The sequence below is a fragment of the Equus przewalskii genome, chromosome 18 (assembly GCF_037783145.1).
Source record: "Equus przewalskii isolate Varuska chromosome 18, EquPr2, whole genome shotgun sequence".
Lineage (NCBI taxonomy): Eukaryota > Metazoa > Chordata > Mammalia > Perissodactyla > Equidae > Equus > Equus przewalskii.
The window spans coordinates 7,325,449-7,338,964 of record NC_091848.1 but is presented as its reverse complement, the minus strand read 5'-3'; positions in this window follow the sequence as shown (position 1 = coordinate 7,338,964).

Sequence of the window (13,516 nt, the reverse complement as noted above, 5' to 3'; positions counted from 1 at the left end):
TTGTGGCTGTGTCCCTTTCGCTTGTTCCACCTCCTTGCCCAGGTATCTCTGGGTTGGAGAGTAGAGAGACAGGCTCACTGAAATAGATAAAAAAGACTTACCGGGCCTGGCCAGCTCCTTATGAACCTGGATCACTCTTACTGGTTCTTTCCATCTGCTAAAAGATTCTGGAAGCCTCAGTCTTGGCAGGGAAGGAGAGTGCCTCCCCTAGCTGCTTATTTATGGTAGGGCTCCCAATCAATCCTCCTTCCCAGTGCTATCAGGCTCCCCTGAAGATACCAGAGGAACTACCCTTTGATAAGGAAGAACCAGCCTACACAGGCTGCCTTCTGTTGCGAGGTTGGGAGTCCACAAATGCAGCTTTGGGTTGTCTTCTTTCCTGGGTGAGAGGTCTCAAGAGCTCTGCTGCTGTGCTGTCGCTCCGGTCCTTGGGTCTTTTGGAGTTTAAAACTAACTCTTCTTCTTCTTACCACCTTGCAGACTCCTCCTTTGGTTGTCTCTTGAATCATTTCCAGGGTTTAAAGTTGTCATTATTGGGAAGAAGCAAGAATAAATAAGCCATGCCATCTTGTCCAGACCAGAAGTCTCCGTGAGCTCAATTTTGACATACAGAATTATAAACATTGTAAGGAAGGATTATTTTTGCTTCCAACACACTTTAATACAAAATAGAATGGTACTACTTTTAAATGTTTAAAGTTTAGTGTTAATTTTATGTAAATAAGATACAAGCTGTCACTGTGACAAAAAATAAAGAATAAAGTTGATTCAATTAAGCATGGCTGATCCAAACACAGACCTCAATCTTTGCTCCCACCAAACACCTCACTAAGATGATTGGAAATAATACAATAATATAAATCCATGAAGAGAAAGATAAATGCACATGAGACTACAAGAGAAGAAAGGCTGTCAATAAGATTTCAGAGACTAAAAGGTTAATGGAGAAGTCACAATTGAATTACCCATCCAGAAAGAGCTGAACTTGAGGCCATGAATGTGATTATGTATGTGATGGTGGTGGTGGGGTCAACAAGAATTAAAATGATTTGAGCTTGTAACGTGAACTTCATGTTAAACAATCCTAGAATTAAAGAAACCAGAGATTACTTAAAACAAGAATGTGAGACACTAAAAGTAGAGAACTTTTAAAATACTTGAGTAAAGAAAACAGATTCTCAGCCACTAGCCTTCACTCTGAACATCTAAACAGCCTATTACTCATCCCAATAGCTAGGTTTTTCTTTCTGGAGAAACATAACTAAAGAAACACTGGATTTATTCATTCCCAAGTACAGCTGAGGAGGGATATAAAATGTCTGACTGAAACAGAGAGATTGCATAAAATTCTACACATAGAAAAATGAGACTCAATGATTTTCTCCTACTCATCTCTCATGATGCTATCTCGTAAGTTTGCACAACCTTGAATTATGTTGCTCCGGGGAAAACTGACTTGACCCATTATATAGACCTACAGAGGCTGCCATTTGGAAGCACCACAATGCAGAAGCTGATTCACCACCATATCTTGTAACAGGAATCTCGCTTTTGACAAGTTTTGTCACTTACAAATGATCCTGGTCACCAAAGATGACCAGATATTTAAGGAAAATTTTTATTATGAAAGACAAGAAGGAAATAAACAAAACCAAGTTGTTGATCTGGGAAGATATAGTAATTAGGGACTAGAAGAAAATATAGGTTATGCAAGGAGTGGAGAAAATTTAGATATAGATATACATATAGATATATAGATATAGATTCCTCAGAGAAAGGAAATATCGCAACATGAGCAAAGCCACATCAAAATAAAACAAATGAACAAACAAAAACTCTGTACTTTCTGCTTAAGTTTACTGTGAAACTAAAAGTTTTCTAAAAAATAAAGTCTATTAATAAAAAAATAAATATAGCTTAAGATTTATCTAAAGCAAGTAGAAGAATGAAGATGTCATTTATGAAGATGGAGAGGCTAGAAGGAAAAGTTTTCTGCTAGGTTGAGAATCATAAGTTTAATTTTGGACAAGTTAACTGGGATATGCCTATTAGATACACAAGTAAAAGTATTAAATAGGTATTTAGAAGTATGATTCAAAAGTTCAGGAGTGAGATCTAGGCTGGAAATAAAAATTTAGAAAATGTAAGTGTATTGATTGTTTTTAAACTTAAGGAGATGTAATCACTTAAGGAGTGAGTGGAAATAGAAGCTGCAATATTTCAAGATCAGGAAGGTGAAGATAAACCACAGAAAGAAGATGGAAAAGCAGCTTCCAGTGAGGAAAGAGGAGAAATAAAAATGGTACCATGACATAACAACTGATCATTGGATTTGGCCATTTGAAAGTCATTGATGTTATAGATAAGCGGATTTTTTTTTAAGTAGTGGGAATGAAAAGTCTAATTGGTTTGGGTTCAAGGGAGAATGAGAGAAAGTCTTCTGGGTTTCTATAGGACAAACTAGCAAAATTAGTTTATTTCAGCATATCCTCTAAATGCATATATATTAACAAGGAAAACTAACATTACAGCCTATAATCCAGAATTAATAGTATCATACAGCAAAACTAAAGATAGAGAATGCAACAAGCTTTAACTTAATGTGAAACATGGGGAAATAAACTTCTGAAACCAGGAGGACAAGCTAGTGTGCCAGAGCATAGAATTGGGAGAAAACCAGGCACGAAAGAGAAGAGACCTTCCCCAAGCAGAACACGTGAATACGGATTGTGTTTTTTCCTGTAGCTACTTAGAGATACCTTTTTATTTAGTGATTCCTGGATGTGTGCTGCCTAGCCAAGGTTGTTACATAAATGACCTTTGTGTATGTATGCTCTTGCTGAGATTTGCTGATGGAATATTAGGCATTTCATATGGATGATATGAAAATATTAACTATTGAAAACTGTTTTCTTTTGATATCCCCCATAATTAATGATTGATTTCTGCAAACAAATTTTTAAAAATGCACTTATTGAGTCTATCTTATAGGAAGCCAAATGGATGATCTAATCCAAATTGAGTCTTCAGTTATGTTAATCACACATTTCTATGTAAAAATTATAATTTCCAGTTACGTAACTCATAATGAAAATTTAACTCAGTTTGACAATTATGTGACACAACCTGAAATACTTAGAAAAACATTGCATTAGTATATATGTAATTTGAGAATTTGTTTCTAAATAATATGTAAATAAAGTGGCAATTATTCCAAAGGAGATTAGCTTATTGTTTGATTAGCCTTCCTAGATACCAAGATTTTATAAATGCATAGCTTATATTCAATCTTCTGTGATGATATTCAATTTAAGGCATAAGAAAGGCTAATAATATTTTTAAAAACTGAAACTATGTGTTCCCACAATATAGGCAAAAAATTATAATAATTTCTTTATCATATACAAAAAGAAAGCAGTGCTTTGTATCTCTTAACTAATCAGAATCGTACATTAAAATGAAATGTTTTTTACTAATATAAACATTGGCAAAAAACAATCCACAAGTTGCCAAAGAAATGAAATGCCAAAACTAACAATTAGGAACCATGTGAGTTGGGGTGGGGGAGCCCTTGAATTTGGAATGATAAGGCTCTACTCCCTTGATAGCAAATCATTCATCTCCTTACTGAACTGAAGTAGGTGTTGTAATAATTAGGTTAAAGAAGGTGAGGCAGAGTGCTTTCAAAAGTATAAAATCCTAAATATACATATCAGATATTACTAGTTTTTACATAATAATATGCATGATATTTATGCATCATACATCAAACATACAAAAGATGCACATGACACAAAACTGCAGAGTATAACATTTGTACACCCAGATCTTACTAAATAATATTTTTGAATATACTTATACTTATTTATATTTTATATTACAATTCATATTTATATATTGCTATTAAGGCAACTAGCAATTCTATTGCTTGATTTTTTTTCCTCAGAAATAGAATTAGCACTGAGCTCATATAAAACGCAAATAGGCCTCATCCAGAGGGGGCTGGGTACCTGGTAGCAAAGAAACAATGCATGTGGTGACTTCACTTCAAATTAGTTCTATTAATGAAGTCCACACATTTCGGTGATAGTCCCATCTCAAGAATGGTTATGATAATAAAAGTCTTAGAGATGTATTCTAAAGCTGAAATTTAGGTAGGTTTTGAATGACAGTACTGCAATATCATTAAATTGGGACAAAAAGGCAAACATATTCTGAAAACTCTGCCTGAATTTACTGCTTTGGGCAGGGTAAGGTGGTACAAACTCTATGTGTGGGTTAAAATTCATATAAAAAAGCAGCAGATGCCGTCAACACTGGTACTTACTCCATTTCAGCGCATCTCCATTTCTATTACAGGCCATCTAATCCTTACCTACCCCCCTTCCCTTGACAAAATCAAATCCCCTCCAGATTCCCTCAAAAACAGTTAAATTTCTTTTGCCTGAGGATTGATTTTAATTTGGTTTCACAAAAATTCCTCGCACATAACAAATTATTTGTCTACCAAAGTGTTGGTGTGTGTAGTTCCTTTTCTTTGAGACAAAGCTGTTTATTTATTTTATTCTTAGAGATAAGAGGCATACATTTATGTGTTAACTCTCTGTGATCATTTGTCTTAAAGAATAATAAAAAATGCCAAGTGTAAAATACTGACAAGATGTGATCTAGGGTCCACCAATCAGATACATTCGTGTGAAAATTAAATTTATAACAAAGTGGTGAGAGAGGCAAAGCTTGTGGATTTTCATCAAGGTAAAATGTTCTGAGGCCAACAGTTGTAATGACAGTTTACCAATTTGAGAGAGAGCAGTAGCTCTCTTCATGATTTGGCCCATCTATGCAATGTGGCTTTGTGAAACGTTCTTGGAAGCTCAGCATAGAGCCCATTTATTCATCCTCCACAATGGTTCTGTGAACTGTCTAATACTCTACAAGAAAAGTTTCCAACATTTCTTGGTTCAAGGCTCTCTTAGTATCTCAGTAATTTTTTTTCACAATGCCCATAGGAATTTAAATTCACGTAATGTTCATACAGTATAATCTTTATCACATATATTATGTTCCATTTATTAAATAGGTCAAAACAGCTTAGTAGTAGTAGTTTCTATGGTGTCCAACACATGAGTCGTTGTGTTGGGCTCTAAAATTTAAACTCACTTAGCATCCCTGTGAGTTCACTGTCTTCACAGAGCACCACAGGACGCTTTGGCCACAGTTTGGGAACTGTGGCCTGATGGTAAATTACGTTCTGTTCAGACAAGCATGGAGTCTGTTTATTCAGCCTTTTCAATGCTCTAAAAGCTCTTTAGCATGAATTATTTCTGTTCCACCTAGTTAGAACAGATTCTGTGTTTGCAACTGAATCCAGACTGATAGAGGGCAATTCTGTCATCGCGTCCTTGAAACAGATGAGAAAGGTGCATTTTGAGAAGACAATAATTTTCCCAAACAGCTTCTAGGTGGCAGAACTGGGATTCTAAGGCAGATAATGTTCCTCCAGAACTAATAGCAGTAATCATCATTCTATTCTATACACAACTACATGGGAGGAAAATGAGGTTCAGTGAAGTTCATTAACAAAGTTGAAAGCACTCACCTTCACAGTAGTGATGACAAGTTTTGAAGCCAGGTGTGTTTAACTATGAAATGTATCTCTTTAAAATAATTTACCCTTACTATTAATTATTGTTTAATGATGGGACAAGTTTTTTTTAATTCAATAGTCATTAATATGGAAACATCCTCCCATGCTTACTGCTTCAAGGATATTGTACTTAAATTACATGACTCAGAAATAGCTTTCAAGCCCTGTTCCTACTCAGTCCTGAAGAAGAAGGGATGTTGCTCGGTTTTTCATAACTGACATCAAACTGACCAGTTCAGTGGTATATGAAAAGACTTGTAGATTTCTGCCTTGACTTTGCATATTTAATACAGTGAACTAGAATAATCGGATTTCCAGTTTCTACTGGGAATGTTCTTGGACATAAAACTCCATTTGTTTTAAGCCAATAAAGATATGTAATCTGGGGCTGGCCCCATGGCCCAGCGGTTAAAGCTCCAGGCACTCCACTTTGGCCTGGGTTCATGGGTTTGAATCCTGGGCGGGAACTTGCTCCACTCATCAGCCATGCTGCAGAGGTATCCCACATACAAAATAGAGGAAGACTGGCACAGGTGTTAGTTCAGAGTGGATCTTCCTCACCAAAAAAATAAATAAACAAAAATAAATCCCATGCTCTGTCAAAAAAAAAAGATATGCAATGGAAAGCATGAAAATTTGCTCATGTTTTGGGATTCTCTAAATTTTATTTCCAATATCACAATTCCTTATACTCTTAAAGATAATTTCTATTTTGCATGTTCAAAATTATTCTTCTAGCAACTTCTTGCAATGTGTTATTCCTAATGCATTCATCTGCATCTGTGCCACTAAAACTATGTCACAGGTTTCCAGTTTTCTTACATGAGAACATACTTTGATTCAAATAATTTTCTGTAAAATTTATGTTGTATAAACTTAAGAATTCGCTGATGAAATTTACAAATTGCTAATAGAAATATTAAAGTATTGAATATATTTCAAATGTAGACGTACCATTGATACTCTTTATTCATGGATTCTGCAATTGTGAACTTGCATATCTGCTAAAATTTATCTTTAACTCCCAAATCGATACTTGCACCACTTTCACAGACATGCAGCGAGCAGCGAGAAATTTAAGGCCCCTGATACACATATTCTGAGCTGAGGTCAAACAAGGTAATGCTCCTCCTTGTTGTTTCAGCCCTCGCATGATAAATGTGCCCTTTTTGTGGTCTATTTAGTGCTACGTTTTTCACATTTTTGTGCTTTCTGTTGGTGATTTTGCTATTAAAATGGCCCTCAAGTGTGGTGCTGAAGTGCTGTCTAGCATCCTAAGAGCAAGAAGGCTGTGATGGGTCTTTATAGAGAAGCTTAGTCCAAGCAGGAGCTATAGTACTGTTGGTGGTGAGTTCAATGTTAATGAATCAACAATATACATCTACTAAGGTGGGTGACTTTAAACAGAAACACACATAAAACAAGGCTGTGCGTTGATAGATTGACAAAAATGTTGTGACCAGAGGCTCAAAGGAACCTACGCCTGTATTTCCCCTAGGAGGAATGGTTTCCTACTCACTGATGCTTCATTAGCAAGGATGCTATAGAATGTAACTACCGCAAATAGTAAGAGTCAACTATAGTAGAAATTAGTTTCTTCAGGGGGCCCGGCCCCGTGGCTGAGTGATTAAGTTCCTGCGCTCAGCTTCGGCGGCCCAGGGTTCGGATCCTGGGTGCGAACATGGCACCACTCATTAGGCCGTGTTGAGGCGGCATCCCACAGGCCACAACTAGAAGGACTTACAACTAAAATATCCAACTATGTCCTGGGGGCATTTGGGGAGAAAGAAAAGAAAAGCAGAAAAAAAAAAGAAGATTGGCAACAGTTGTTAGCTCAGGTGCCAATCTTTAAAAAAATAAAAAAGAGTAGGGTACTAATTAAATAAATATGATTTTGTGAAAAAAAAATTATTCTTCAATATAAAGAAGAAATGCTGCTGCTAAAACTTATTGCATCATTAATCAGTTTTTTGTGTACCCAACCACATTTCTCCCACTTGGCAGTGAAATCATGAAACACTCAAATATTCATTTATTTTTTTAAATGAAAAGGATCATAGTAAAAATTTACTAATACTCAACTACATCGTTATTAATTTACAAAAATGAAATGTTTACCTAGTTATATGTCTGTGGCCTCCTCTAGATATAATATAAAAATTCAAGCAGACACTGCAGAAAGATTATATAAATTTGAATGTACTCTGACACTCCGTGAGAAACAGAAAATTAGGTTATTGAATTATTTGATCCTTTAACAAATATCTAGTTAATTTATTTTTGAGTCATTATTTAAATTCTAAAATCTCCATAAGAGTTGTATAATGTAATTTTTAATGCATACTTTGTTACCATGTCTATTCAGCATAGCTTTGTGTTCATTTTTCCACATTTATAAACACACTTTAACATTTTTTTTTTACTATTTTTTTTTAAAGATTTTATTTTTTCCTTTTTCTCCCCAAAGCCCGCGGGTACATAGTTGTATATTCTTCGTTGTGAGTCCTTCTAGTTGTGGCATGTGGGACGCTGCCTCAGCGTGGTTTGACGAGCAGTGTCATGTCCACGCCCAGGATTCGAACCAACGAAACACTGGGCCTCCTGCCACGGAGCCCGCGAACTTAACCACTCGGTCACGGGGCCAGCCCCAACACTTTAACATTTTATGTGAAGCAAAATCTTTGTTTATCATGTAGTTTTTGGAGACACATATGTGACTATACTAGGGTTCTCCAGGGAAACAGAACCAATGGGATATATATATACAGAGAGAGAGATTTATTGTGAGGAATTGGCTCATGCAATTAGGAGGCTGACAAGTCTCAAGATCTGCAGTGGACAAACTAAAGACCCAAGAGAGCTGATGGTGTAGCTCCAGTCTGAAGGCCAGCAAGCTCAAGACCCCAAATGTTTCAGTTCAAGCTCAAAGGCAGGAAAAAAACATGTTCCAGCTTGAAGGCAGTCAGGCAGGAGGAGTTTCCCCTTCTTTGAAAAGGGTCAGCCTTTTGTTCTATTCAGACTTTCAATTGATTGGATGAAGCCCACCCACAGCAGGGAGAACACTGCTTTACTCAGTCTCTGGATTTAAATGTTAAACTTATCCAAAAACACCTTCACAGAAACACTCAGCATAATGTTTGAACAAATATATGGGTACCCCATGGATCAGCCAAACTGACAGATACAATTAACCATCACAGTGACCAACATACATTGAGGCACAATCTTAAAATAAGTTATTTATTTAACAAACATTTATATTGAACAGGCATTATTCTAAGAAATTTACAAATGTTTTCTCAATTAAATTGCATAAACATCCCAAGTAGTAACTCTTTTATAGATGAAGAAACTGAAGTTAACTAACTTGCCTAAACTAACACAGCTGGCAAGTTCTAGAGCCGGATATGAACCTATGTCACAACCCAAAAGCACTAAGTTATGATGCCTTAATGTCTTTCTTTACAAAGCCTCCCAAACACCTGAACTAATTTTATATTAAGTAACACCCTGAGATAACCATTATTATCAGCATTTTACAGGTGGAAAAAATGAATTTCAGAATAATTATTCAGATTTAGAAAAATTAGAAATATGGTTAAGCCAGGACTAAATTCCATTTTTCCCCCAATCCTTGAATTATTCCCAGTTGTGAAATGGAAGCATTGGATAAAAACATTTTTTGTTGAGTTGTTATTGTACACCCTACTTAAATAGTATATGCAATGTACTTAAAAAATAATCATGTAGAATCAGAATTTCTAAAATAATTTCCTTCTGCCTGCTACTGGGTTATTGAGTTAATATATCATCAGGACACAATTGTTCTAATTATGTAACAGTGTGATTCATCATCACAAATATACTATCACACTGATAATGTATTACTCAATAAAGTCACAACAGCTGGCAAGAACATCCACAGACTCAGGCAATGTATGTGTTTTTGTGTTTTATTATTTAATTTACTCAATTCAGAACGAGGCAGGACAACATATTTGTGAAACCTCAAGAGAAAGTTTAAAATTCCCCAAATTAGCTCTTCTACTGTCTTTTCCATAATGGAAAATGTGAAATAAAAATGAATTTATCTGCAAATCTGTATTTGCTTGTCAGCTTGATAGCAGTCACGAGAAAGTCTCTATGCCATGACATATTTGAATATCTCTAATATATTTAAATAGTGTCTAGTTCTTTTGATACCCTAAATAAAATTCGGTTTCCATCCAGTAAATAGAAGCTAATAACAAAAGAGCTTTAAATGAACTTTGTATTCCCTGTTATTTTTATTATATGCAAATAAATGTGTATCTATGTGTAGCCAAGGTTGTATTCTACAGAAGTGATTTCCCACAGGAGTCTGGTAAGATTGTGAGTAGTTAAGTTCTTCTCGTGATTTCCAAAGCTGACTTCAGATATGCTAACATGATACATTTGTATAACAATAGGAAGATATTTTGTTTGATTACTGTGATTTTCAAACGTGAAATAACAAGTTGTGAAATCCTAGAGATTTCACCTGCACTCCTCCATTATTTTGACCCCCGTAACAAGTGGACTCAGCACAATGTTTGAACAAACATCTGGGCACCCCATGGACCAGTAAAGTAAAAAGACTACTTCCTGCACACTTCAATAAAATCCTCCCCTAAATGACGAGTTTACAAATTGACCCCACTGAGGGGCATAGTTGTATGAACTGTTTACTTTTGTCTTATTTGTGGCCTTATCCTCTCTGCCACATAGATGTGAAAACTGTCTTTTGACTCTTCCCTCTCCTTTGTCCCATTATCAGCTCAACTGACAACAGAACCTTTGCTTTGAGGATGTCTTTAAAACCTGATCGTTGTCATACTTGTGCATATCTGGAGTACTGCAGCCACTAGATAAGAGTGGGCCACTTGAAATGCCAGAGGCTTGGAGTTAAGGCCTCTCTGAAGTCCTAGATATTCCACTTACTCCCCCAAAGATGTTCACTGAATCTTGGTTTCCTCAAATGACATCCTGTCCACCATCAACTTCATAGGTTTTATGGAGTTTGAATAGCAAGATAAATAACATAAACACTTTCTAAACTGTAAAATATTATAAAACTCTAAGGGATTCTTTGGAAATGACGTGTAATGTATTGGAAGTAGGATTGGCTTTGGCTCAAACAGAAATGGGCTGAATATTGGGACTAAAATGAATGAGTACACTACCTTTCTGGGAACTCTGTAAGATGGAAATCATTAGTAGCCAGCTTTCCCTTCTCCTCCTAAATAGTCTCTGATTAGTTAATCTGTCTTCGTTTGAATCCACCCAACACGTCTTTTAAGTGTGGGGCTGCCATAAGAAATGAGACTCGCAGCCCTCCAACTACGAGGAGCATCATTAACCAAGGGCCCTAGCTGCTGCCCTCTGAAAACCATCACGGCCAGACTCTCACAGGTTCTTTCTCAATGACTTGATGTGGTAGGGATACTCAGGGCAGGCCTGTTCCTGGAACACACCATCCTTCTCTGACTGACACGGAGCATGTGGGAGGACCTAGCTGAACATCCCTCAGACACTAAGGCAGTCTGTCTCCCTCCCTTGGGATCATATTCGCACGCTGTCTGACAACTCTCCCAGCATTCCCTAGATTCTCTTACAATTTACTCTCCCACATGGTTCCCTTAATAAAATACAGGTACATTTAATCATATTTTGGAATCTGGAGCACTCCCAAACAAACAGCCTCTGGTCACCCTCTATGGAAAAATCAGCAGCAGCATCAAAATCACAACCATTTCTATCTCCAAGATTAGCTGTGGCATTATCAATGAAACAATGCAACATAGTCCCTGATGCATAAGAAACCCTCAAACATACCATGTTCACACTTTAGAACTATCAAATGTGATACAATTCTTACCATTTTGCACAAAAGAAAGGGCTCAGAAATATTAAGTAAATAGTCAGATGCAACACAACTGATAGATAGCAAATCAGGAATTTAACCCTGGTCTGCCTGATTCAAAAGTAAAGGTTTGAGATCTGTGAGATGCTGCCTCCTGGATGTCACCCGCCATTTGTGTCACATAATCAAACTCAAAGCTTATTTCCAGCTTTATGCACTGCCTCCCCACTCCCATGACTCCTCTGTCTTACTCTGTTTAAGATGTTGACAGCATTGCCACATACTTCACAAATAATAGAGTTCAACGAGGGTTCAATAAATATGCATTAATTAATGTATCAACATGTAGATAACGGGCAAGTTGGCTTTCTAAAACTTTACTACACTTATCAATATTCAAATCCCATTCATAAATATATGTACTCGGTTCAAAATGTTTCTGACAAGTTATTTATTTTCAAAGTTATTCAGCATGGAATATCATCAGAAGCTTGGTAAATACCTGCACAGCATCCTTGGAAATTGTAGGCAGAAATGCTGTAATTAATTCGACCAAAGTTCACAATTAGAAATGTCTACAACTCTTCTGTTACTGGATTTAAATGTAGCTTCAATTTAAGCACAAGATTATATGTTTATGCATGGGCATTCTTGTCATTTTGACTTGGCTATATTTCTAATATATTTATTTCTGTGTGTAACTATATTTTTCATAGAATTTAAACATCATTAGATAAAGAATCATTCATGGAAAATTTCACTTACACCTTAATTGAGTAGGTCAAATTAGAATAAGGGCAAAATGATGATACATCGTCAACAGCATGTCTATCCCTAATCACAACTAAACATTCATTTTCTTATGCTAAATACTTGACAAAGTATTTCAGTTTCAATGATATCAGAAGGAAATCTATTATAAGAGCTAAACAAAATCCTGGAGTATATTTTATAACAGAGAAAACTGACTTGTATAAATAAAAAATAGTGTCTCTTTTATCAATGTGTGCCTTTAGACTTCTGAATTCTCATTTTGTTTATTGCTGTGGAAATTAGTACTTGCCAAATTGCATCACCATGGTGTGAGTGAATCAAAGGACAAGTGTATTCCAAGCTGTCATATTTAGCACAAGAAAACTTGGAGCTCATTCAAATAACATTTTAATCCTCTTGTTTACAAAGCCAGAAATGTGCTATTAAGTACCACATTTATGGAATAAGAAGAAAGGTTACTGCATTTTCTCAGTTTAAAGAAGGTAAAACATGGTTGGTTAAACATAATGCAGGTCTGAACTGAAACTCTGAGCTTAAATAGTCATCAACGGACTAGCCTGAAATCATCGTATTACATTCATTTCATTCTTTCCAAGAATTTTTATTGAGCACAATTGTGTGCAGGAACTTAAGTACCTATTTTGGACCCAGTTTTTGACAGGTGTAGGATCTAGCACAAGAGGTAAGACATATATACAAATAATCACATATAAAACTTAGAATTATGAGCAGATCACAAGAAGAATATCTCCAGTAAAATGACAGCTCGAGTGGAAATATCTAAATATTTCTTTCCTAAAGTTAACGAAGTCTCAGATTTAACCAAAAAACAAGTTTTAAAATAAAATATGAGCTTAATTTAGCAATTGATAAGAATGTCCATCAATAGGGTGAGATGAAGAAATGGGTCTTACTGCTCCTTACCAGCTAGACGAAATCCTTGTTTCCTGGTACATCCATTGACCTCTGTATTCTGTCAAATGACCTTAGGATTCCAGGAAGTGTTAGAGGGTAGCTGGGTCTAAGAATACTTGAATGCTTATTTGAACACTGTGGAACCTATCTGGTTTACAATAATAAAATTATTTCAAGTAGTATTTGCCAAATAAATTATTCTTAATGACAAAAATCTTCTACATTTAAGCTGAGGTATCACTTCTTTAACAAAGTTAAAAATTCCGTTTTTCACAAATTTCACTTTTAACTTAAAGTCC